This window comes from Brachypodium distachyon, chromosome 2, assembly GCF_000005505.3.
Source record: "Brachypodium distachyon strain Bd21 chromosome 2, Brachypodium_distachyon_v3.0, whole genome shotgun sequence".
NCBI classification, from domain to species: Eukaryota; Viridiplantae; Streptophyta; class Magnoliopsida; order Poales; family Poaceae; genus Brachypodium; species Brachypodium distachyon.
In genome coordinates, this window is record NC_016132.3 from 7,016,020 (window position 1) to 7,043,146 (window position 27,127).

General features: G+C 42.6%; 1 long non-coding RNA gene across 20 annotated transcripts; it reads left to right on the forward strand.

Annotated features, from left to right (window-relative positions):
- The first annotated feature begins 15,233 nt into the window (after positions 1–15,233).
- On the forward strand, positions 15,234–22,886 carry LOC104582532. Of its 20 annotated transcripts, none has more exons than XR_002963672.1 (9): positions 15,284–15,539; positions 15,610–17,707; positions 17,955–18,016; positions 18,187–18,303; positions 18,405–18,482; positions 18,730–18,776; positions 18,856–20,419; positions 20,482–21,159; positions 21,400–22,886. It is a non-coding gene; the product is annotated as an uncharacterized LOC104582532 (long non-coding RNA). The 20 variants fall into 20 exon arrangements; XR_002963665.1 differs by having other exon boundaries at positions 15,610–17,269; positions 17,408–17,457; positions 17,554–18,303; XR_002963664.1 differs by having other exon boundaries at positions 15,610–16,978; positions 17,153–17,269; positions 17,408–18,303.
- The last annotated feature ends 4,241 nt before the right edge of the window (positions 22,887–27,127 follow it).

The following is a 27,127-nucleotide window of genomic DNA, read 5'->3' on the forward strand; positions in this document are numbered from 1 at the left end:
TGCTATTGAATTATTGGCCTAGGTGAGAATCAGTTCCAAGTTTACATAACAGTAACAAATATGGTCAGAGGAGTTTACAGAATAGGCATAAGCATCAGCTATATAATGCAGAATCATCAGCTACAAGCAAGTATATAATAGGCACAAGCATCAGCTGTCTATTGTTGAGTGCAGATGTTGTAGGTTCAGCATCTTCTCTTCTTGATACCTCTTGGCCATGCAAGTCAGTAGAACACATTCATTCAAACAACATGAAACAAGGAACAAATATAGTTTCGATTAATAATTAAATTAGTACTTTCATAATAATAACAGCATGATTAAAAACAATATAATAGTTGAAATGGAAAAACAAAAAAAATCAGCAATGAGGAATGCAGGTAATCTCAGTTTCCTGGTTGTATTTCCCTGAGTACAACGAGCAACATGCATCTAAAAGCAAAGGGCACCTACGAATGGCTGTAAAAAAATATTTAACTCAGTTTAGACATTACCCTACTGCAATAATCAAAGGCAACAAAGGAACAAGTTGGTAGCTAAATTTTTTAGTAACAATTACTCTAAAACAACAAATGCCTTATCACAGCAGTGGCACAGACTTTGTGTTGTTCCCAGCTTTGCTAGTGCTTTTTTAACCATAAACCAATCATGTACAAACACCAAAATTGACCATAAAGTCAATCTAAATTTTTAGCTACCATAAACTGCAGTTTGATTTAGCAAAACAAGGATGCAAGAATGCTAGAAGATAGAGTCATGCAAGTCACCATACAATCTGAAGATGCAGGGTCAATTAGGACATGCTTGTGACTGAACACAGATAACATGACAATTCATCGCGACTGAAGTCTAAAGAAGAGTGTAGAGAAAACAACACTTTGTCAACTATAACAAAGCCCAACTTTATGAGGATAAAAGGGAGTACAGATTGTAATGGATTAATAAATTAAGAGGTAAAGGTTGACCAGATATTTCTGCAGAAGTTCTAGATACAACTTTGCATCTAAAACTAGATACACTTGAGATCGACTATGACACCAAACTAAACGAACATAATTAAAAACTTAAAATCTGAATTACTCGGTGAAATAATTTCATGTAGACATCGATATCGAGAGGTAGTTATCCCACCTATAGTATAATGATATCCTTTTTATATGGATCACTTGACCTAACTCTTAGAAATAAGATAAGCTTCAGGAATTCTATCTCTAATTCAAGGAATATGTCCAAAATACCAAGAACACATGCCAAAATAAGCTGCAGAGTAAAGGTCCATGGTAAGAGGTAGAACAACAATGTTGAGTGACATATCTACCAGTAGAACACCAAAATACACCTTTGCCCATCATACTAGGTTCCAAAAATGAACCAGATGCAACTTCTGAAGCTAATATGCAGTTCAGCATCACAGAAAGGATAATGTGCAGTTAGTTTCAGGCAAAAAGAGCAACATCTTATCGCACAGCCAAATTCATGGTGTAAAAGACATGAATAATAACATCACAAAATTCATGTCTCTATGACAGACCAAAATTTATGGCAGCATTAACAAGAAGCCAAGAACATGACGATTATGCATAGTTCTAGGGGGTTGTGCTCACCTTCTTATACATGGAGGCGGCTAGTTTGTTGCAGGCTGAAGAGGAGCACTCTAGGATGGTGAGTAGCCGAAGCAAGTACTGCTCGGGTTCATGGATTCAAATATGAGGACCGAAGTCATCTTTAAAATTTTGATAACCGAAAGTTCGGTTCATCGAAAATTTGGTTCGGTTTTCAGTTCGAACCGAACATTGTCTTTACGGCAAAAAAAAAAATGTAAACAAATTTAGTTCAATCTTCCTCTTAAAAAAATAGATTTAAGTTACATGCAAAAATAAACACATAATCTTGTGTGACACAAACACACATAATGGTAGCAGCCCGAAAATATCATCTAACATGCAATAAAAACATTAAATTTTAAAGATGCAGCAATGAACTTCGGTTCTTCGGGTTTTTCGGTTAACCGAGACAAGAGACTGAATTAACCGAACAAACTTCGGTTCTTTGAGTTTGCTGACCGAAGTTTTAAACGGTTCTTCGGTTTCGGTCCAATCGGTTTCGGTTTCCGGTTCTTCGATGATCGGTTTCGATTTCTCGGTTTTTATGCCCACCCCTAGCGGCAGGAGAGGGAGGAGGCGAGGAGCAGTCTCAAAGTCCTTGTGCTTCTGGATTTTGCCTCTCGGACAAAGCGGCTGTTGCTGGCTAAGTGGACTTGTCCACGTTGTCCACAGATTCGAAGGACCGGGCCGCATGAGTCCAATAACACAAAAATTATGCGGGTAAACTTCGCAACTGGTGGCTGGCCGCATCGATTGGCATCCTATCGTTACTAGCAGGTGTGCCCGCGCGTTGCTACGGGTCAACAAAATCACAAACTATTTATTTTTATTTTCTGTGTATACAACTCATGGCGCCATCGAGGTCGGCATGCGGGTGTGGTGGCGTCGGTTGTAAGACGGAGTAGGAGAAATCGTGAAAAAAACTGGAGGAAAAGAAAATAACAGGCAGTGGCATATTGGTTGTAATTTTAACGAAGTTAACCTACAGTGGCGACCGTACCATCACCACCAACTCCAATTTAATATATTGGTATAGAAAAGGCATGCTGACGCCGCGCGGAACATGCGGCAGAGACTCCGGCTGGCCGCGCCAGGAGCAAACGTGCGGGAGGAGTGGCTTAGGCATGCTACCGCCGAGCCAGTAGCACCGGGGTGATATACCCCGCATCTTCCTGTCCACTAGTTTACTCCTCGCATTCTTTTTCTCTCTCTCTTAATTAATTAGAGAAAGTTGTTAACAAGCAAAAGTACTATTTGTGTCGGCATCTTTTTTTAATCCTTTTGTGTCAGTCCTCTCTCTCTTTTGGATGTGATCACTGGCCAACTTTTTGAATTTTTCTTTGCTTCTCTCTCTGCTCTCTTGTTTCTTTGCTGAAATTTTGTAAGTGCTCGCTTATGTATGTACCTATCGGTACTAACAAGAATACACGATGGTACTCAAATCATAGTATGAACATCTACCCAAAACAAGACGAGTACCTCTTAATACTTAGTTGTACGTGATGGTACTCAAATAACAGTACATCAACTCATAATTGTATGTCATGTATCAAGAAAAAAACACAAACATTCATCAAAATTATTACATCGTCCTGTACCCATGGTACATCACAGATACACCAAGGTACATCACAGGTACATCAAGTACCGGGAAGAAAAAATAAGCACAAACATTCATTGAAACTTAATTCCTTCTCGTGTAACCATTCATCAGAATTATTACATCGTCATGTACCCATGGTATGTGATGGTACATCACATGTACCTTAACAACTTTTAGGTACCTCGCCATGTCTTGACAAAATCACAGCACACAAATTTATAAAAAAATAGTATCTCGTCATTTACCCATGGTACACGGTGGTACATCACGCGGGCTTTCATCGTCCTTCTCCCTAAAACGCCTGGAGCTTCCGCCCCTAACCACTTTAGAGCTGTTCGTTGCAAAATTGCTGCCTCAAGCTCATCTCCAAAGCCATGGCGCTGCGCTTGCGTCCTTCCCTCCCGGACCTTATCCATCTTGACCAAACGGGTTTATTGTGGGGTCGATGTATTTCCGAAAACTTCATCTACGCTGCCGACATCGTCCAATCTTTTGTCAAAAGGACTCCCACCATTGCCCTAAAGCTAGATTCAGCAAGGCCTTTGATTCCATTTCTTGGGAGGCCTTAGACAGGATTCTGGATGCTAAGGGGTTGCCGCTCCTTTGGCGTCAATGGATTCCATCCCTTAACAGCTCTGGCCAATCGGCGGTTCTCCTTAATGGCGTGTCGGGCCCATGGATCCAATGCCGACGTGGCCTTCGTCAAGGAGATTCCCTGTCGCCTTTTCTCTTCATCATCATCGCCGATGTACTGCAACGTCTCTTCCTCAATGCCTCATCTCAGGGGCTACTTGGCCATCCTATTTTGGATTCTGCCCCTTGCCCGGTCCTTCAATACGCCGATGGTACGTTAATCATCCTTCGTGCGGATCACGCCCATCTCACCAATCTTAAAAACATTCTTGATGCTTTCTCAGCGGCGGCCGGTCTTTCCATTAACTTCGGTAAAAGCACCTTCGCTCCCATTCACGTCGAGCTGGTCTTGGCCACCTCGCTTGCCGCAGTCCTCGGGTGCCAAGTATCTTCCTTTCCTCAAACTTATCTTGGCCTTCCGCTATCGACTCACAAGCTTCGGCTATCGGCATTTAGGCCGATCATCGACAAGGTAGATAGACGCCTTGCCAGTTGGAAAGTGAAGATGTTATCTATCGCTGGCGCGCTATCCTTGTTAAATCAGCCATGCGGGCAATGCCCACCTACGCGATGGGGGCCCTCCTCCTCCCCAAGGGCACCATCAAAGAAATCGACAAGCGGTCTAGGGCATTTTTTTGGACGGGTGAGGATCACGTCAATGGGGGAAATTGCAAGGTGGTGTGGGACGTGGTTTGTGCCCCTACTAACAAAAGGGAATTAGGGTTTCGCTGCCTTCATACTCATAACATTTGCTTGCTAATGAAGCACCTTGCCAAGGTTCATTCCAATCTCGCAATTCCCTGAGTGGACCGTTTCTCTGCTACCTACGATTGGGGCCTCCAACGGGACCTGGGCGATCCAAACCCCTTGGACTCGGTCGTCTGGAAAGATCTCTCGGCGGCCTTGGATCTTTTCTACCATCTGACTCGGGTGGTGATTGGCAATTGGCCTTCCACTGCTTTCTGGCTTGATCTGTGGATCGGGGAGACCACTCTTGCTGAACGCTTTCCCTCTCTCTTCTCCCACTCTCGTCGCCCAAACATCTCGGTGGCGGCGGCTATTACCTCCCTGCCTAGCTTAGTGACCTTTCGGCCTAGGCTGACCTCTGTCGCGGCAACGCGAACTTGGCGAGCTTCAATTCTTGTTGGCTTCGGTTATCTTGGATGTGCAGGTTCTGGACTCACGGCAGGGCAGGACGGATGGGAAACCACTCACTACCAATTCGGCGTACTTGTCTACCTTCGCCTCGCGGCCGGACGACCCACTGGCTCCTGCTATCTGGCGGAATTTCGCGACCAACAGATGCTGCATCTTCCTCTGGCTTGCGCTTCGGAATCAACTTTTCACTAATGATTGGCGGTTTAGAAGGGGAATCATGGCCTCAGATGTGTGCCCCTTCTGTGATACGACAGTGACCACGACGCATATGCTGCTACACTGTCCCTCTGTTCAGCCGGCTTGGGATCTGCTTCAGCCTCTTCACCCCAACCCAGCCGCTTGTGAATCTATTACGGAACTCTGGGATCAGCAAAGGAACGACAAAGTCCGATCCACGGTGCTTATTGCAATCCTATGGAACCTGTGGAAATGGAGAAATGCCCTGGTGTTCCACGGCGACCATGAAGGACTTCACCGCGCAATCCAACACTCCGCCAATGATCTTCGTCTCTGGACCTCGAGATGCTCCGCGACCTCCCCGAGAAATCTTCTGACGGACTGGGCCGTCATGTTGTCCCACCTTGCTATGGGATTGTAATAATTTTTCTCTAACCTTTTAAATTCTTAATCCTCCCTGTAATTATTCCGAATAAACTTTAATAAAAATGTGGTGCAGGCTGGCTTTCGCCCGCCGTAGTTTCCTTCAAAAAAGAAACTCTAGTGTGTATCATCTAATGCTGGGATAAGCCATACCCATCCCATGAGAATTACTAAACAGAGCAACCTGACTCCAAACATAATGGTAGTGCAAAGCTACAACTAAATGACGTGAGGTACATATCTAAACACTAATTTTATCAGTGCAGATTAATTTACTTAAATATCATCACTACTTCTCCTCACTGCGGGATCATCCTTTCCTGATGAAACTCTGGAAATCAAAGTGCATGCTTAAACAAAGGGTTTTCGTCTGGTTGCTGATAGTGGATCGCCTAAACACACCCGACATGCTGAAACCACGACCATTTTCATCTCGCTTCTGGTTGGAACTGCTTGTTGTGTCCGTCGCCGCCTGAGGAGTCACTTGGGCACCTCTTTTTTACCTGTTCTTTTAGTCAGCGCTGCTGGGCTGCTCTCGGGATCCAGTGGAATTTACAGGTAAATTTGTCTGATCGTTTGATCATGGCAAGGGCAGCATGGCCCAAAGGACTCTTCCGTGAACTTTTCACTTTGGCGGCCTGGTCCATTTGGGGTGAGCGCAACGCCAAAGTCTTCCATGATACTACTCCATCTTTTGACTCTTGGAGGGCTCAAGGTGGAATTACAACGCCTGTTTCATCGCTCGGCTAAGGACGCTTTTCGAGCGAATCTTACAAATATTTTGAACACTTGTTTTTAATTCGCTGTTTTTTTCCATCCCGTTGGGGTGCGATCCTTGGTGGCAATGTAAATAACTCTGTAAATATTGTTTTCTTTTATTAATGCAGTAGGAACCTCTCCTGCTGTTTTGACCCCGGTCAAAAATTTACTTAAATATCTATATCACCTCATAGAGTCAATCATGCACAAAAGGATGCATTACCACTAACCAGAACCAGTGACAACATTTAAGCGCATACCCGATAGTTCTGTCGAGGGCATTTATGCACACACAAAATGAAACAAAAATACATTGGATGTTGAGAAATAGCAATGCATACTTGAGAATATTCTAGAACACTCTAGATAATTGGAGAGTGTTGGGAATTAGTTATGCATATTTGATAAGATTTTAGAATAGTTTGGATTATTAGAGGAGAAGATATTTACAAGGAGCCATCTAGTGTCATGAGAGAGGATATGAATATTCTAGAAGGCTTGAGAGGTTACTTGAAGAGTGTCGCAATTTACCATGGAAGGACCTAGTTAGGGTAAGTTTCAAAAATAAGTGAAAATTCTCTAGAACTAGGATACATGTAGAGTATTGTAGAGAATGGTAGTGTGATGTACCACATGGTCTTGTACAAGTATAAATAGGGGTGCTCCCCATCTCATAGGTGTACCACAAGCACCACAACAAGTAGTGTACCACACTAAGAAAAGTGTGAGCTACCAAGAAGAAGTAGTATGGTTGTGTAGTAACAAGTTAGCCACTAAAGGAATGTTGTACCAATATTATGAGAGTAAATAAAATTTTGGGTTCCCTTTAAGTGAGTGTTAGGGTCCCCCGCCCGTAAAATCTCTACATTGTATAATCACTACTTGGAACTAAGCTAACTACCAAACACAATAGAAAGACTGGATAAGAAAATGAGTGCCTAATAGGAACATATTAAATTAACAATACATCATGATGATGTTAACCAAAATCTGGAATATCCAGTGGTTACTTGAGTGTATGATTTTTTGAACATTTCACAATCCACAAAATTATGTATAAGGACAAATTTACATGCTACTGTAGTAGATTCTTGTCCCACTTACCATAAACTGAAATTGCATGTAACAAAAATTGTAGTACAAATCTCTCAAGTTCATTCAGAAGATTGAAAAACATGCTCTTCCAATGGAAGAAAGTAGCAACAAAAGTATTCATGCAAAATACACTGAACTAGTGGGTGTTGTATTTTTGTTTCCTCTTCTTCTGAGACTGTATATTACACTGAGCACTGCTGACGTTATCCTACTTCTGAAAATACACATGGAGAAAAACATTAGTATGCTGTCCAATTTACAAACAAATATTTGTGTCAATAAAAACCCAGACCAAACAGACTGCATTAAATCCAACAAAAAATGTTAGGAAAATCAACCACATTTTCTGCCGCCATCCAAAAATGAACACAACAGAAAATTTAACATTAACTCTAAGTGACCGTAGAAGTGTAAATATATCATATAATAAACAGCATCTCCAAGGCTATTCATCTCAATTCTCGGCACCGTAATTCTTTTTCCAGATTATGTCCACCTCAAGTTTTCTCCTCTTTATTTAATGGGAATTTGACTGAAAAATACAATTTGACTGAAAAATACAATAAACATTCATTAGACATGAGCAACAAAAGATAAAAGAGTAGGTAAATGAGATTGCCACGAACCTCCATTAATATATATGAATCCCAATGCATTCAATTCTGTCATTTCCCCACCTATAAGTTCTTGCTCCCTTGCGGTAACGAATAATACATGGAACCCATTGTCTGTGTAATACGCATGCTTTGGCACAACATAGTCAAACACAACCATTAGACATTTCGAACCAGAGGTGTGGGTTTTAGGCTGGCTAGTGTAAGTGGTGAATGGACCTGACGTGTAAGTGGAGTCTTCACCAGGAATAGGTATGCCAATAACATTTATTAACTTCTCTTTGAAAGAATCCAATTTGTCAGTATTGTTGAAGGTGACTTTAATTGCACTTGGCTTCAAGGAATGTATTAATCTCACCAAACTATCCAGTTTATTCTCCTCTTCAACTTGAAGAAAATAATGTAGTTCTGGGATCACTCCAAACGATGAATCCAACGTCACATTGTCTGCAACGTAAATACTCTTTTAGTTTGAGGAGAAGTGTTAACATAACCACAAGGCACAAGGCACTGTAACATCATAACACATGTCACAACATCATAACACAGGTCACAAATAGGTAACTTAAACTAGTAGTAGACTTATCATGAAGAACACTACAAGTTCCTATGACACAACGCATAATTAGTAAACCTATGATGGACAGCTACATTCCAGTTTTATAACTAGGATATGAACCTACCATGCTCCTACAAAATTGTACAATCAGAACATCCAAATACAAAACAAATCTAATATGAAGAACACCAAAGAGAGAATTGACACATTACCACTATATAAAACCAAAGGATCCAAAAGACCACTCAAATAACCACTCTTTCCAAAATACCATTCAAATTCAGTTTTTGCATGCCAAAATAGCACTACCGTCAATTGTCAATGCCCTTCCGTTAGTCAGACCGTTAAGAAAAAAAATCTGTACAGCTCCCGCCCAACGCCCCGACTCCTCCATCCTGCTGGCGCTAGACGCTGGGTGAGACCAATCGATGGACGCACAGCTCAGGCTGACGCACAACTAGTCATGTCACTTGTTTGCAGATCCCAGCGCCGGCCAATCAGTGGTTATGGCAGATGATCACCATCATATATATTGATTATCATCAGTTCACCACGGCTGTACTGAAGCACGAGTCAAGAGGTTGGAATTACTTGTCTGTAGTTTCTTTGGCAAGCACGCAAGCTAGCTAGATTTAATCGAGTCAATGGAGTCTCAGGTTCAAGAAATTGCAATTGAAGAAAGATTGCAAGTGAAGAGGTAAGGATATTTATGTACATTTTTATGTTTGTTAGGGGCTGTTAGTTTCTAGTGGTATTTTGGCATGAAAAACTAAATTGTAGTGGTATTTTGGAAAGCCTTATTATTTGAGTGGTATTTTGAAACTTTGGTTTTTATACAGTGGTACCATGTCAATTCTCTCAACACCAAAAGGGCACAAGTATACAAAGAAACATAAGTAGAGAAAACAGGTCCAATATGTAACAAGGTCATACCAAATTTTTTAATGGCTGTTTTAGCTTCCTTCGTCCGCTCAATTCTGAAGACAGGAAGACCTTGCAGATGGTCAGCCCATTTCTCAACAGCGAATTTTGCGGGGGAGAGAAAACGGGTCTCCGACTTTGCCAGAGCATCAACAAACACCATTAGCTCTCTGGGTCTCCATGAAAGGACTAACCATTGAAATAAAATCCTCGACGACCTTAACATCAGGTACAGATCACAGTGCTTATGGTTCTTACCGATAGCAAGCTCGCCATTAAGGATCTTTATTACTGTCTGGGAGTTGCAGCATAACAGCAATTTCTGACAGCCCAGCTCTTTCGCTTTGTATAAAAGGGCCAACGCAGCAAATATCTTGGCTTCCGTAGCTGATGAGCATTTAACACTCAACAAGACTTCAGAATGTTTTATCTTCTTTTCATCATCCCAGAGCATGTAAGACAAGTTGGCAGTTTTTGTATGTTCATCGTAAGAAGCATCACACTCTCCTTTATAAAAAGGAATGTCGGTGCCATCATCAGGCTCTTTTAAGCCGTGGTCGTACATCAACGTCTCAATGGTAGATAACGAAGATTCCCAGTCATCGATGATGTATATCCTTCTTTGAACCAAATATCTCTCCAGCATATCCCATTGGAAATCCTTCCAGCCATACTTGTATGACATAATGTCAAATGGGCTCAAATAGCTAGGGTTCACATTAGCTATCTTGAAGGTTTGACGGTGAAGGAACACCGTCCATGGGTCGGTTATAGGACCTGGAGCAAGGAGGCAAGATGACGCTAGTTTTGGCCTGATATCCTTGTTGTAACTGGGCTCAAAATCAATGATCATTGCCTTCATTTTGGAAGTTTCAGATTTTATCCTCTGCAGCAATTCCTGAGCATTGTCAAGGCCAACACTCAGCATCTTATTCTTTAGGCCATTAGACAGGTCAAGAGGTGGCTCACTGTCAAGACCTGCAACACGTTGCACAAGTTGAAATGTAGCCAAATTTAGCATTGTACTTAAAAAAACATAAGCTTAATTAACTATTAACTATAATGTGTGTAACAAGTATAGAAATGAAACAAATAAACAGACGTGACAACAAAATTCTTAGAAAGTTTTCTGAAAATAAAACTTGCTCCATTTCAGGACAAAAGCAATGAAGTAGCAAGACCAACAAGAAAACATGAAAATTGTGAACTAACAGAATATTTCTACAAGTACCTAAGAGCAGGTTTATTTCAAAAAGGGTGGCAATTTACCTGCTTTGGTGCCTGAAAGATCCCCAGCCACGGTACAAAACTTAGATATCATCAGTCTTGGAGCACCTGTAACAAATTAATCACTTAAAAGAAGTAGTGGATAACCATGTTGGTACTATAATAATCAATGCCCCCACTAACTAGTACATTTGATAATAATAGAATGCAACGACTAGAAACACATGTTCTCGAGGCTATATTACAAGTTCTAGACTGTTTTCAAGACAGAGGTAAAACATATTAAAAGCTGGTAGCCCATCCACCAGCCATCGGTCCACATATTATTAGGTCACAGAACAAAATAGAGGAAAAGAACGGGATGGACCTGAAAGATGGCGGAGGGCAAAAGGCGGCACAGAACAGTAGCGTGAGGGGCGTAGGGATTTGGGTAGACCGGCGTTGAGACAGCAAGCAGCGCACAGCTCTGATCTTGGAAGGAGCGGCGGCTCACTTGGAGGGCGGCCGGCGGCGGACCGGCAGGCGGCGGAGCGCCGCAGGAGGCAGCCAGCGATGAGCTCAACCCCCCGTCGAGGACCCATCGCCATGCCCTTGAGGTCGTGTTCGTGGTCTCCTCCGGGTGAGAAAAGCAGTCCTCTTCTTTGCTGAGGAGAAGGCACGGACGAGTGGGGTGAGAAGAGAACTGGATTTCCTTGGGCCTGGTTGCGATTCGGTGTGCTGGCTCATCCATTCCCCGTTACCCATCCATTACCCATGAAATTGGGTCGGGTGTGTGCGGAGAAAATTTCGCCCAAAAGAAATGGGCCGGGTATGGGGAATTACCCACCAAGCCTACGGAGAAAACGGGCAATACCCATCTAATCGAAGCAGTTCCTCTAAAAAGAAATCTATTATTGAAAGATCGGTATGGTCGACTAGAGGGGGGGGGGGTGAATAGGCGAATAACAAGTTTTACTTTTTCTTTTCACTTTTATGGGATACAATCATCAATACATGGGTTCACTAAAACGTCTAAATGATGAACACCCCTAGTATGATACAATAGCCGAAGCACGAGCACAAGCAATAGATAATCAATTGAAACTTGCTTGATAGCCGAAGCACATGATAAACAAGTAAGCTTTGCGAGTAAGTAAATGGGCAAGAATGATACCACACGGGGAGACGAAGATTTCACCGGAGTTCCACCTATTGGGGTCGGTGTACGTCTCCGTTTGGAGGAGTACTCTACCACAAAGGTAGAGGTGCCACAAAGGCTCACTCTATTCTCCAACTCACCACACCACAAAGGTGGGATGAGCTCTCACAACACCACAAAGGTGAGATGAGTTCCACTAGTGGCTTACTTGAGGGCGAACGCCGAACCCTTACAAACAAGGAGAAGGGCACGACTCCACAACTTAATTGGAGGATCCTTCCCGAATCCTCAAACACCTCCTCACAAGATTGGAGGCCTTGAAGAGACACCTTTCGGCTAGAGATCCCAAAATCCCAAGAGTAACAAAATCCACAAAGGAAACAAGGGGAATCAACCTTTTGCTTTGGTGAAACCCTAGATCTAGATCTCCTCCTCCAATCCTCAAAGAATCAACAAGGGGGGAGCTCTATGGAGGGAGATATAGCACTTTGAAGCTTTAGAAATGGTGTGGAGAGAGTTGGGATTCGGATAGGGATGACTATTTATGGGGGTCCCGAAATCTAACCGTTATGCACTAAGTCTGCCAGGGGAGGAAGTTCCGGTCATACCCCGGAAGTTCCGGTACCCCGGAACTTCCGCTCTTGTTCCGGTCCAACCTCCGCTAAACACAAATGACTTCCAGTAGCATCACGGAGGTAGGCCGGACGTTGGGTGGAAGTTCCGCCTCACCGGAGGTAGACCGGAAGTTCCGGGCCTGGAACAGACCTGGCAACACAGTTAGACTTTGGGTGGCTCTCTCTCGCACGGGATGTGGGTGCAAATATGGTAGTTTGTGTACGTGAAGTTGATTCACCCATTACCTTCCCATGTGGACTCCCTCTTAATAGTATGGAGTTCCTACGATTCAATATAAATAAAAAGCCGCTAAACACCGCTACGCTTCTTTTCTTTTTTTAGGGCAACGAACCGTCTTGTGTCATATGATCTCAAATCTGAAACACTCGAGCACACGGTTAGTCCACGAGTCATGTTGTCATTAACACCAAAACACTTAGGGATCGAAATGCCCTTTCAATTATGTCCCAAACCTTCGTCCTCAACCTCGATGGCACTGGCGGCGGCCGACCGGCCGACACCGCTGCGTAACCCGGCCGCGGGAGGTGGCGCGGCGCGGCGGCGGATGAGCGAGGCACGCTTGGCGGCGGAAGAGCGCGGCGGGGGCGGACCAGCGTAGGAGGCGCACGGAGACCTCGTCTCCAAGTACGCGAATTGCAGCCGTGACAGGAGACTGAGATCTCGTTGCGTGGTGCGGCTATGGCGGTCTTGGCTGCCTCCGTATGATTCATCCAATTATCCACTGGGTATGGGTAATTTGGGTAACATGTAATTTGGGGAGGTTAAAGAATGGGTGAAGTGCTGACGGGTACGAGGAGGGTAAAGAGTGGGTCTGGCCACACCCTCCCCATCGGCATCCTGAATTCGGTGGGCAACCAGGCCCACGGAAGCACCATGGAAGCACGCATCGATTGCCCAATAGGCCAAGAGGCAGCCCAACGTCCCCAGGCCCCAAATCACGTTAGACCCTGTTTGGAACACTGAAGGATTTTTTATCCTTTAGGGCTTATTCGGTTTGTAGGATTTTAAAATCATAGGAATAGAAAATATAGAGGATTGAGATGTCATGTACTCACTCTGATCCTAAATTCTTGACTCAAATTTGCCCAAATATGGATGTATCTATTCTTAAAAAGCGTATAGATACATGTAATATTCCGACAACAATTTAGGATCGGAGGGAGTACACTTCAATTCTTAGAAATTTTAAATGAGGTCTCACCTAATGTGTAGAATCCTTAGGAATTAGGTTAAGAATATAAGTACGATCTCAATTCCTATGAAAAAGAATGCTACACATAGGAAAAATTCCTAAGGGTTGAAATCCTGTGAAAATCATCTAGATATCCTACAAACCGAATGAGTCCTTAGACTTTAGACCCTTTGGAAGGAATTTATCGGGAAAACCAAACAATAAAGTTTCCCACACATGTGTTTTCATGGGAAATCAAATGAAACGAAACATCAATGATAATCTCATTTTTTTTTCCTTTGCATTGATCGAGGCAAACAAAAGAACTATATCTTCTTCCACAGCCATGATCTCTAATCGAGGCAAACAAAAGAATCTTCCACAGCCATGATCTCTAATCAAATAGAGGATACAGTGTGGATAAATAAAATCAGGACTTATGGATGGGCTTTTAGGATACATGCGGTGAATATTCATGGATACTCCCAGCTAATAACCCCACGTGTAATTCATCTGTACCTTAAAAATCTATATCACTAGTTCAGGACAGAAGACGTGTATTTTGACTAAAGTGTTGGTATGATGTTAATCAAACATAATATTGTCTGCATGAAAAAAAAATGATGTTATTATTTCTTTAAACAAATTACATTCCCATGTTTGGTTTTCCTGTGTTCCAAATGGCCCTGATGAAATTTTTCCTGTGTTTTTTAATCCTATGTTTTCCACTCGCATCATTCGTTTCATAGGATTTTTCATAGGAACGTCAAAGGATTCAGTATTCCATAAGAAAATTCACTATAGGTGTATTCGTTGCATAGGAAATAACCAAAATGATTCCTTAGAAATCTCATGAAATTCCTCTTTTTTTTTTGAGGAAAGTGAATATTAGGTCCAACCTGTTTTTTTCATAGAGGTTGGACCAATTTATTAGAATGGCAAGTGTCACCCCATTTGCCACCCCATGGCAATCCTTTTGCTATTTTCATATGTTTTGATTTCCTTTGAACCGAACCAGCCCGCATAATTCCTATCATACTCATGTCATTTGGTCACCCTATGACAATCCTAAGTTTTGCAATTTTCATATGTTTTGATTTCCTTTGAACCGAATGAGCCCGCAGCATTCCTATCATATCCATGTGGTTTTTCTATTCCTGTGTTTGTTAATCCTATCTTTTCATTTTTCTTCCTCGATTTACTCAAACAGCATGTACCTAATTTTTTGCCATGAATTAAGGTAGGGCGGATTTCTCCTATTCATATTAATTATTTAGTTAATATGGTTCAGAAAAAATAGAACAGTACAAATTGAAGAAACGGGAAACGGGACTCAGAGCGAGCTCACCTCCGCCTGTGTAGCGAGGCCATCCTTGGTCCTTCTTCCAATTCATATTCATATTAAATGTTATTGATTTAGTACAAATCAGATTTAGTACAAATCAGCGACAACTCGTACTAAATCAACAACAAATAATATGAACCAGAGGGAGCAGAACAAGACAAATCAGCAGGGGCGTTTGTAGCAAAGGCCGTGCTCGCAGCCCCAGGTATGCACTTATCCTAATACCGTCACGACTACAAATCCAGTGACATGCTAATTTATCCCACCACCGTTCGTGATAGGCTACAGATCCAGACCCCGTGACCTCCGATCCAGACCCACTGACAGCGGCCGACGCTGACGGGTACATGCAGCCCAACTCGTCCTCTTCTCCTCAGGCCACGCCCGCCGCCTTCGCATCGACACCTCCTGGTCCTGCCCCGCCGCGCAGAGGAAATTGAGCAGATACACCTGCCCAATCCGGCCATCCACGAAAGGTAAACAACCGTCGGCCTCCTCCTCATCTCTTTTCTCAGATCTCTGATTAGATTTTCTTGCATAATGCAGGTCTATTGTGCTTCCAATATTTGTCATGGCAATTGTTGTTGAGATAATAATGCTCGAGCACTTGAATTGATACTTACGGAGAGAGGAGAACACCAGTTTTGTCGACTAGGCACAACCGCAAACGCTCAGTAATTTATTGTGCGAATCTTGGTGTTGTGTGCGCTCACTGTTCAGTGTGTAATTAGCTTTTTTTTTTTTGCTCTTTCACATCCTGGGAATTTAGCTATGCAGTTATCTCCTACAGATTATCCTAATGAAGCAACATAGCAAGTGTTTCATCCCTTCCCAGATCAAATTTGTTTATACAGGCGTTTTCTTCCAGTTTCTGCTGTACCCACCCAATAACTTGCCTGTAATATAATCCTGCAAGTATAATGAATCTTGGATGTTATTAATCTGTACAGTAGCAAATTTCAATATATTACTGAACTATAGTGATGAACATTGAACATAGTGATAAGTTTCAGTACTGGCTTAGTCTTTGCTGCAGTCCTGTATGTTCATGGTGTATTGTGCGGACAATGTAGGTTCGTAACAACACTAGAGTTCACTGCAAAAAATCAAAATAAAATAAAAACACTAAAGTTTGATCATCTGAAAATTGCTAGTTTTAACCCCATCTAGAACCCTGTTTTGGGAGCTCAACCTTGGTGCTAATGTTGAGCTGGACCTTTTCTTTTGAACCTTGAATTGTGTGCTGGCTTGTATGCATGCCATTGCACGCTCATTTGGAGTTCGATGTGTGTGAATTGTATTGCTGCATACATGTTAGAATAACTACATCCAAACCTGTAGCGACTTCTCTTGCTGATGTCAAGGGGACTTTTGGATTTGTTGTTTTGTAAAATGAAACTACACTTTTTAGATCTCACTTACTGAAACCTTGCTCATGTTGTCTGATATAGTCTACAGAGCATTGTGGACAACAATATTAACATATTCCCTAAGATTAAAATAATAGTGCAGACAACAACAACTATTCGTTTGGAACTAAGCTTATATCCAATTATAATTTACTAATGTAGGTTAGAACTTGTAATATCTGCATATGGGCACATGGCTTCAACCAGCTGAACTTCTATCATCAATTTTTTACTCTGATATTTTTAATAATGTATGTTGAACTTGTAAATATCTTCGAATTTAAACAGGCTTGCTGTAGTTGGACCCTTTGTCATCTATGGATAATAACTGAATAAATACATTCTTATCTGTTGTGTTGCTTGAATAAAAAACTTGTTACTTTGTTAGTTTGTAGCTTACAGTGATTAAATTCTGTTTAACTGGGGTCCCACAAGGTGGAGAAGGATTTCTTGGCACAATCTGGAGACCCGACTGGAACTGGCAGGGGAGGTGATTCTGTGTATAAGTGAGCATTGTTTTACTGAACTGTGTCCCTAACTTTCTTTTTCTCGTTTGCTAAGCTCTGAATTCCGTACCATATAATTTTGATCTCTTATGTCCAATGTTTACTTGAGTCTAAGCCTCTAAGGCAGTTACTATTGTCAAAGATATGCCTGACAACTGGATCTATTTTCCCAAGTTTCTTGATGGTGATCAGGCTCGATTTTTTAATGACGAGATCCGTCCGGAATTCAGGCATTCAGAAACTAGCACGATTGCAATGGCAAGTGCTGGTGAAAATTGCAATGCCTCGCAGGTAGGATGCTATGTTGCCTACTCTACTATTTTGATTACCAACTTGATCATTCATTTTTGAGGACCTTGATGCTGTTTTTAACCTTCTTATAATTATTTGTAGTTTTTAACTTCTTAATATATATTTGTGAATTTTTAGTTCTACATTACCTTGTGGGATGAAGTGACTACCTTGATGATAAGCACACTGTTAGTACCTTATTGCATTGTTTTTTTATTCCGGCAGAGAGGTTATAGATGATAATTGTTTTATCTTTAACGAGTTCAATTTTCTGTCAATCATAGGTGTTTGGGACAGTTGCTGAAGGTTTTGACACACTGACAAAGATAAATGAAAAGCATATGTTTTTTTTGTTTTTTGCGAGTAAAATGAAGCATATGTTGACGACAAAGGAAGACCATTTAAGGACATGAGGTTCAATATTGTTTTACACCTATGGTAAACTGCCTAATTAGGACATATTTGCCAAAAAAATTGATGCTATTTAGTTTGATGCCCTTGAGAGGCCAAAATTCCTCACTCTGCCTTCAGCCAAATTTGCCCAAAACATGAGCAGCCAATTTGGTCTACAAATTAGGTTTGGTTCTTATGCGCTACATTTGGGCAAACACCAAAAACGCCTATTTAGTTTCCAGCACAAATTTACTTGTTTCTTTCTGCTGAACTCTTCCTTAAATCTTAATAGGCAGGATTAATCATACATATATCTTGGTGATGATCCTCCTCAGCTTGCTGAACTTATTCCTGGTAATGCTCCGCTAGGAAAGCCACGATGATGTAGTTTGAGTAATGGTGTCGTGTTCATTTCTGTAAGATGACAAGCTTTTCAGTCTTCTAGCCTTTAGGAGAGGTCAATGTGTGACATATGATGTCCTTTCAATGTGGATATGGCATATTGTTTTGTCCTGTTATTGCAGGTTGCAGAAGAATGCTGGGGATAGTTGGGTCCCTTTAGATGAAACAGTGGATCCTGAGCAGCTTGAGGAGATGTCTGCTCTAAAGAAGAACATGCTAATGCATTTATCCTTGAGAGTGTAAGTCTTGGCACCAAACCAAAATCAACACCTTACCCACTAATACTTTGTAGTTACTCATGTATTGCTTACGACTGATGAAACACCTTTTGTTTATCCAGGTTGGAGACATTCCAGATGCTGAGGTCAAACTACCAGACAATGTCTTATTTATTTGTAAACTCAACTCCGTAACACAAGTTAGTATTAATTCTTATTCACTTGCCTATTTTTTCGCACCCTCAGACCTTTTATTTTATGTCATCCTGCTTTGCTAACACTATGTATATTTGTGCTGCTCATATGTGGAGTTTTTCTTTTCATACCGTCATGTTTGTGTTGCTGATTATCTTGGACATCCTATGTCAAATTATTTATTTCTCTAGGATTATATTTTCAATGATGTTTCCGGATAAGTAAAATGGCAACTTTTTAATCATTTTGCAGGATGAAGATTTATATACAATCTTCTCACGTTTTGGAACTGTGACATCGTGAGTGCCTTCCTCAGCTTCAATCAACGCTTGCTTCTCCTTATGTACGCTTTCCTCAATTTCATATCCTTGTCCGCAGAGCTGAAATTATTCGCGACTTCAAGACTGGAGATAGCTTATGCTACGTTTTTGTCGGTAGTTTATTCCCTCTAGAACTTCCGTGCTTCATTAACATGCTGTGAAACAATTTGGTAGAGATAGCAATTTTTATTTGTAGAGAATCCTGCTTCAAGTTTGTTCGTCAAACAGTTGCTTAGGTGTGGCCAGTGGAACCCACATTAGGCAGCATTCTGAATTTTTATGATAGACAGAAGCAAGATGGCAAATATGAATGCGTCGATCCGCAAACCTTGTGGAAGGGCGTATGGCCCTGAAAACAATTTGTCACATGAGATAGATACTTGTCATGCAGCTAAATGATTTTCCAGACAAAAACCTAATAGGCAAAAAACACATTAGATGATAGATTTAGTAACGGAAGTCCAGTCAAATTGAGGTACACACCTGTTTCTGCATGCCAACCGGTCCTCCTTCTCTAGCTGCACAAATTATTAATTTTAGCACATGTATTCACAGAAAAAAAACACAAAACCGAACCAATCGATGAGAGCAACACATGAATCATTAATTGGATAGATTCACAGCAAAAATCTAACAAAATGTCAATGTGCATAAACATAAAAAATGCATAGACGAAATACCTCCGTTCTCCAGACCTTTAAGCTGCTCTTGTAACTCATCCGTGGTGTCCTCGACCTGAATAAAAAAGATAAAAAAATATTAGATGTCATGTCCAGAAATAAAAGCTGGGCACAAGAAAACACTCCCAACAAATCTACAATGAGTAAAGAACCGGTTATTGTGAGCAAATTTCCTCACCAGACATGAATAGAATTCACTAAACAAAATAGAAAAATTAAGAGCAATGCAAACAACAAGCTACAATGAGTAAAGAACCGGTTATTGTGATCAAATTTCCTCAGTAGACATGAATAGAACTCACTAAACAAAATAGAAAAATTGAGAGTAATGCAAACAACAAGCGAAGGCATCGCTTTTCCAACTGCTGCCCGAGAAATGGACTGACCTCTCTCTGTTCTTCCTTTTCCCCTTCTTCCCGAGTGACGGACAGTAACTCGTTTGGTTGTAGCGTTTTCCGCCGGGATCCCCGTCCTTTCCCCCGGGTGGGACTTCCACGCGGAAAGTCTCCCGCGAAAATTCCACGAGCGCATTTGGACGTCGGCCAACCAGGGTAAATCGGCCCGATACCCGTCGTTTCCCCGTGGAAAAAATCCACACCTCCTGACCTCGGGAGAAAATCCTTGCTCGCTCCGGCGGCGCATCGTTCTCTCGAGCTCGAGCCCCTCCGCCTCTGCCGAGCTACAGCGACGCCACCCCCGAGCTCCAGAGACGCCTCCCCCAAGCTGCTCTCCGCCTGATGACCGAGCCCTACGCCTCAAATGCTCAGAGCTCCTTTCGCCTCCGTTGATGGCCGGATCTCGTCTTCCTCAGCGACGCCTCCCCCAACCTGCTCTCCACCTGATGGCCGAGCACTACGCCTCAGATGCTCAGAGTTCCTCTCCCCTCCATCTATGGCCAGATCTCCTCTTTCTCCTACCTCGCCACCTCCTGGACCTCCAAAGGTTTGCCCTTCTTCTTCCTCTATTTGTTTTGCTACCATGTATTGATGCCTCTTTTTTTTTAGGAAAGATACTAGCTGATGTCTTGCTTCTCTTCTCACACGACCTCCCCACCTCCAGAAGAACCGAATTTCATTGAAAAACCGAAGAACCGAACGCCCACCCCGACCTGCCGCCGCCAGCACATTGCGGCCGCCTCCTCCTCCGGCCGGCCCCGCTTCCTCCTCCCTCTCCGGCCGGCCCCGCCTCCTCCTCCCTCTCCGGCCGCCGCCTCCTTCCTTCCGCCGCCTCCTCCCTCTCCAGCCGTTTCATGGAGCCGTCGCCTCCTCCCTCTTCTTCCGCCGCTGCCTCCTCCATCCGCTTCATGGAGTCGCCGCTACTCCAAGAAGCTGAGCAGCGCAGCCTCGCCCTCCTTCCGCCGCATCCTCCCTCCGTCCAATCCCGTCCGAAGGGCGCCGCCTCGTGGAGCCGCCGTTGCCATCCATGGATGCCGTCGAGGAGGAGAAGATGAATGTGGAGCAGCAGGTGGCTCCCGTCGAGGAATACCAGACCACGTCCAGGGACGTGTTCAGCTTGGTGTTTTGCAACTTAAGTAGCCATTGTGCAGATCGAGGAAAGAAGAGAAAGCAAAAAATCTGGAAGAGAAGAGGAGGAAGAAACAGCAGGAGAAGAGGAGAAAGTTGGAAGAGAAGAGGAGAAATAAGAAGGAGAAGGAAAAAAAGTTGCAACAAAAGAAGAACAAGGTGATTTTTCCCTCATGGTACCATGAATCTGAACATAAATAACTTGTAGCCCATTCTAGATATAAAGTTGTTATATTTCAGTTTTAATTCTAGGTAATTAATTAAGTTAATTGATTCACTAAAACATCAAAGAATATTCAGGGCTTCGGTTCTTGCTACTGTTGATCTAAAAGAAGGATAGCCTAGATCTAAAAGAAGGATAGCCTAATTCAGTTATCTCTTGTTTGATGTTTCCTTCAGCTATGCATTGCAACATGGAAGTTAGATCCCCAATATGTAGGTCTCCAGGGGTGAATATGATGATAACATTAAAAAGGAGATCTTCAGAGGCATTACGTAAAGATCCAACAAAAGTCCCAACTCTCATATATTGGATAAAACACCTGAATCTTGAGCAAACTCCTTGTCTCCAAGATCAGCAGCATATCAAAATGATGTGCCAACAACAACTCTTGGTTAGTTTTTATCTACCTAATCTTTGGTGTATTTAACGGCATTTTACGAAGGTATGAGCTCGTCCATTTCACGAAGCAATAATCATGAACAACCTGAGAAGTACTACCTGAATCCATCACTCCTTTTTTTCTTTAACTTGACTTTCAAAATTACAGTAATAGAAACTCCCTAAAGATGTTGTGCAGATAATCTTTGGTTGTTAAATACATTCAGCTATTGTATATATCAAATTATCCAAATATTTTCAGTTTTGTATTTCTGCAGTAGATCCTTTTCTTGTCTAAGCCAATTTAATCATAGCCTTTCAATCTCCCTCAGGCTGTAGTTCAACTTCTGCTCTTCGTTTAAGTTAGTTAATTGATTCACTAAAACATCAAAGAATCTGAACATAAGTATTGTAGATATAAAGAATGATAGCCTAATTCAGTTTTCTCTTGTCTGAACATAAAAGGCTGCAGACTTTTTTCCCAGATCAGCACATTACAATACAACTTAAGGGCAAACCGTGGGTGTTAGATTTGGACAATGAAGTGGCATGATGTGGCTGCTGGTACAGTGAGATTGACGAAGTGTGCTGTACTAGTCCTTACTAGCTCTTGCTGTGTTATCAACCAGAATATTAATTATTCCCAATTAGTAGCTACTCATCCGATCTCGATCTAACATAGACCAATTAGTACCATCCTAAATTCTAGAATAATTTAGGGTGGTACTTCTCCTTCAGCTATCATATTTGAATAGCATATTATTGTCTGCTTCTCCATTCTATACATTTGTTGGTAAACAGTCCATCGTAATTTAGATGCTGACATTTTTCCCCAGAATTGCAATGAGGGATGTGAAGACTTGAGACTCAAAGACTTGGTATTACAGAAAATGCTGAATCTTTCTTTGGTGGTCAGAAATGCAGATAGGCAATGGTTCTAACAAGCTTAAGAAGTTTGCTGTCCGCAATGTCTTTGAAGTTATGAGTTAGAGTTGGTTATGATGCGGATAGGCTAAGTGCTCTCTTTTTTTAGCAATATTCCGACAGAAGCTGAAGAAAATTAGTGAATTCCAAGCATGACCTTTGATGTCCATAGTAATACTTTTTGACTTTTCATGCCTTGTAGACGACTTTCTTCTGGTTCTTGATGAATCTATGTATATTACATTACTTCAGATCAGCTCATCGATGAGCAGATGTAGCTGTCAGCCAGACTGATCAAGAAACTAGTTCTCCCTCTTCTTTCTTATTACTGTGGCAGTGGTAGTGAGATGTTAGTTACACAGCGTAGTAACATGTAGTACTAGCAGTAGACTAGTACTTGTCTTCAGTAGACTCGGTTGTTAGCTTGATTAATCACACGAGCAATGCGTCAATTATCTTGGCCTGTCACCATTGATTACTGTACACGATTGATGTCTGTCGTCGTCGATTTGCGGCTGGCTAGCGGCGCCGCTTGACCGCGTCGTATGCACTTGCGGCGGCCGCGGCAACCCGCTTGGGCTTTTGCGGCGGATCCAAATTGCCCATTGGGCAAGCCGTTGGCATCCCCTCCATGCAAAAGCGAAGGGACAAGCGACAGCTGCTCATGAAAGTGGTTGCCGTTCCATCTTTTTATTTATTTTATATTTCTTGCTTTTTCTCATGAAATTGTCCAGAATTTTTGTAAAATTTTGTTCCGCAAATATTAGAAGTTTGTCCGAACGATCGGACTTTCAGTACTTTTCGACCGGACTTTCAGTAATTTTCGAGCGGACCTTTAGTACTTTTCGAGCGAACTTTTACTACTTCTCGAACGGACTTTTACTACTTCTCGAGCGGACTTTTAATACCTTTTCGATCGGACTTTAGTACTTCTCGAGCGGACTATAAATCCTTTTCGAGCAGACTTTTAATCCTTTTCGTGCGGACTTTTAATACTTTATCGATCTGACTTTTACTACTTTTCGAGCGGACTTTTAGTACTTTTCGATCGGACTTAATTTTACTACTTTTCGAGCGGACTTTTAATACTTCTCGAACGGACTTTTAATACTTTTCGAGCGGCCTTTGAGTTAAGCTTTCTATTTATTTTAAAATTTGAAACTCTATCACAAAAGAACATAAAGTTTGATTTTATGAAAATTTTAAAACTTCAACATTACCATTGAAAGTGACTAGCATATATGATTGAAAGTGTTCCCCCACCCACTTTTTTAGCGGTATTTTTCAACACCCACTTAATTCCCTAAAAACCATTCTCCCAAAAAGGGAAAAGGAGAAAATAGGAAAGCCCAATAGTTCAGTTTTTCTCACGTAAAAGAATGCTAAAAGAGGGAAAGGGGAAAAGAGGAAGCCCAACAGGCCCGGTGCTCGTTTGGGCTATCATCGGCCGAGCATCATGCAATCGAACGGAGATACGCGTGCGTGCGGACGCAAAGCACCTGGTCGGAATCGACTGCCAGGTTGCGTTTCCGCGGAGCTCCGCCAATTAGTTGCGTCCGAGTGGATGATTTAGCTAAGGCCGCAAGCTCATGCGCCACCGGTACGTTTTCCTTGGGCAGTGCCAGAACGTGATCTTCGCAAAGTCGGAGGCAAGGACACAGCAGTCATCAAGAATGGCCGCCTCTGTAGAATAGTTTAGTTCATCGATGTTCATAGCCTGAATGACTTCCATATTGTCAGAGTAAACAACAATCCAGTGTCAGCCCGTTTGCGCCGCAAGTTCAAGTCCGATCCGCAGGGCGTGTGCTTCAGCCGACAGCACGTCCTGGACGACATCGAGTTTCCAAGTCTTGGCTGATATGACCTCCCCCGTGTGATCTCAGATGACGGCTGAAAGGGAAACCTTGCCCATGTATGACTTTTGATGAATGATGACAACATGGTTGAGGAACTAATGAGTTACACGGAGTGTTTCAGGTTTTAGTTCATCAGAAGAATTGGTTAAGCCAGCATCGATGACCCCTAAAAATTGAAGTACAGGTACCAGCATGAAGTATGAAGAACGGTGAAGAACATTGAAGCGTTGTCTTCTTCATAGGTCTTTCCGTAGCTTTTTCTTCACTTGAGTATATGAACGCGGTACTGTTAAGGGGTTTGAAGTGTGAAGTTGGTTTAGGTGAAATCTTATTCTTCATGTTCAGCTTAGGCGAAAAACCATTTTTGCGTGAGTGTTTTTCGTCGGAGTGAAGAATGAAGCATTTCAGACTTCACAGAAACTTCCGATGGGAAGTCTTCACTCCGATTTCAATTGTGTTTGAAAATCTTTGTCGCGTCGTGCTTTCATCACATAATCTTTCGGTCGTGAGACAATGGGTTAAACTGTGAGCTGGAGCCTCGTTGCACACTTTATCCAACGGGTCGCAATGGCTAGATCTACGAGGCCAAGGTTATATAAGTCGACCCACCCCGAACGGATTCGGTGGTGATTCTGAAGGAAAATGTTTTGAAGAACACCAGAAAACCCTTAGAGCTGAACTGAGCGTGAAGAATGGGATCCCCTCTCTAGATGGCTAGGAGTCAGTGTTGAAGAGCAATCGAAGTTTGTGATTTGCCATCAACTAGTCTGTGAAGGTCCGGAGATCACCTCAAGATCTACCACGAGTAACTGGGCGAGACTTTGGTCTTAACTCAGGAGAATTGGGTGGACTTGTGTGTCCGCGAATCTTGTGTGACTCAGCCCCCTCAAAGGAGACGTAGGATTGTGTCAACAATCCGAACTTGGGGAAACAAACAACCGTGTCTTCGTGTTCTGCTGATATCGTTCCTCACTCTTGTTTCCTTGTATCTGTTGAAGTTAATCTATTGTTGCTGCTACTGTTCTAAGTTTTGCATTCTTCATTCCGCTGCTAATCTAAAACTTGCTAAGTCTTTACACTCTGTACTTAAAGTTCTGTGACTGTTATCATTCTTCTGTCTTCATAATTTGAAGAATCTAAAAACTAGTACGAATACTAAAGAAGCCCATTAACAAAGGCCTGTTCACGGGTCTGAGTGGTCGGACCGACCCACGACCCATGTTTTCGCCGGTTCACATGAAAACCGTCGGTCCAATCACAAAGAATCCGGTTCGCTTGTTTGTCCGGTACAATGCGCTTAACAGACCGGCGAGGCCTCCGGTTCCCGTTTTTTCCGGTTCAACCGGCGGTCCAGTCCGGTTTTCAAAACTAGGGGTATAGCTGGCCAGCGAGCCTGTTAACGGGCCGGCGCGGTCCAGACATGCCAGGCCCACTGAAAAGTGGGTCGAAGTGGGCCATGCCGTGTCGGCCCGCTCCAGCGAAGACCCGGGGCGGTGCTGTTCAGACATGTGCGGTCAATTGACACGTAAGTAAATCCTTTGCACACAATCAAAAAATTATAAAATTAGTCAAAGCACATGTATTGACGTCATGGTTGAAATGACATCACAAGATTGGGAATGATATTACAGGTTTCAGATCCTGGCTGTGGGGGTGCCACGTTGAGACCTGTGTGGTGAATTGACCACACAACTTTTCGGTAAATCCTTTGTATACAATCATCAATCATGAAGAAAATTATATAATTAGACAAAGCACATGTATTTGACATCACATATTTGAAATGCCTTCACATGTTTCAGATCCTTACACCGTCACTGTTAGGGCTGGCCCGGGGCCATTAGCCCCACGGCCGCACGGCCAGAAGCAGCCTAGGTTAACTTTTTTTTAATCTTTTTCGATCAACTGAGCAGACAAAATGGCAATCCAACAATATTAGACACAAACACTCACAAGATCTGGTGATTAGCTACTTAGCTCACGTACCTACCTTTTTTTTGGAGCGAAACATACCTACCTATTGGAGGTTGAGTGTTTGAGTCCTTTTTTTTTGAGCGAAACGTACCTACCTATTGGAGGTTGAGTGTTTGAGTCCTCCTTCCTACCAATCTTTCTGGGCTGCTTAGAAATTGTATGCGGAAGGGGAATGAACTGTGTGCCTTGGGGAAAGAGAAGATGGCCTGAATTGTAAAAGATTTAAAAAGAAAGTTAAACGGGTGGTGCCTTGCCGGTCCGCGAGCTCAAGGCCCAAGACGGGTCACGGGCCATGCGGCCCGTTTAATTCTGTGCTAGACCCAGTTCAAAACGGGCCTGACACGCCGAGCTTTTGAAAAAGCCCGGTCCATTAGCCAGTCATACTCCCGTCCACCATCTACTGTGTCCGGTACTGAGACCCTGTTTGTTTAGACTTCTTCAGCTTTTGATGTTTTTAGCAATCTCAAAAGCACTTCTCCCGTTTACACATGAAGCTAAGAAGCACCTTCGGACGTGCTTTTAGTGCTTCTAACTGAGAAGCACGTTCGGAGGTGCTTCTCAGCTTCATGTGTAAACGAAAGAAGTGATTTTAAAATTACTAAAAGCATAAATTACTATGTTAAAGTGTGCTGGCTTAGAAGTCCCGATCTAGACTAGCGACAGAGCAAGCGAAGCATCAAAAGTTGAAGCAGAAGCTCGTCCTGCCTGGACAAGGCCGGTGCTGCCGACATGACTTGCTCCGAAGGTCGTGATGCATGCAACTCCTTCCTCT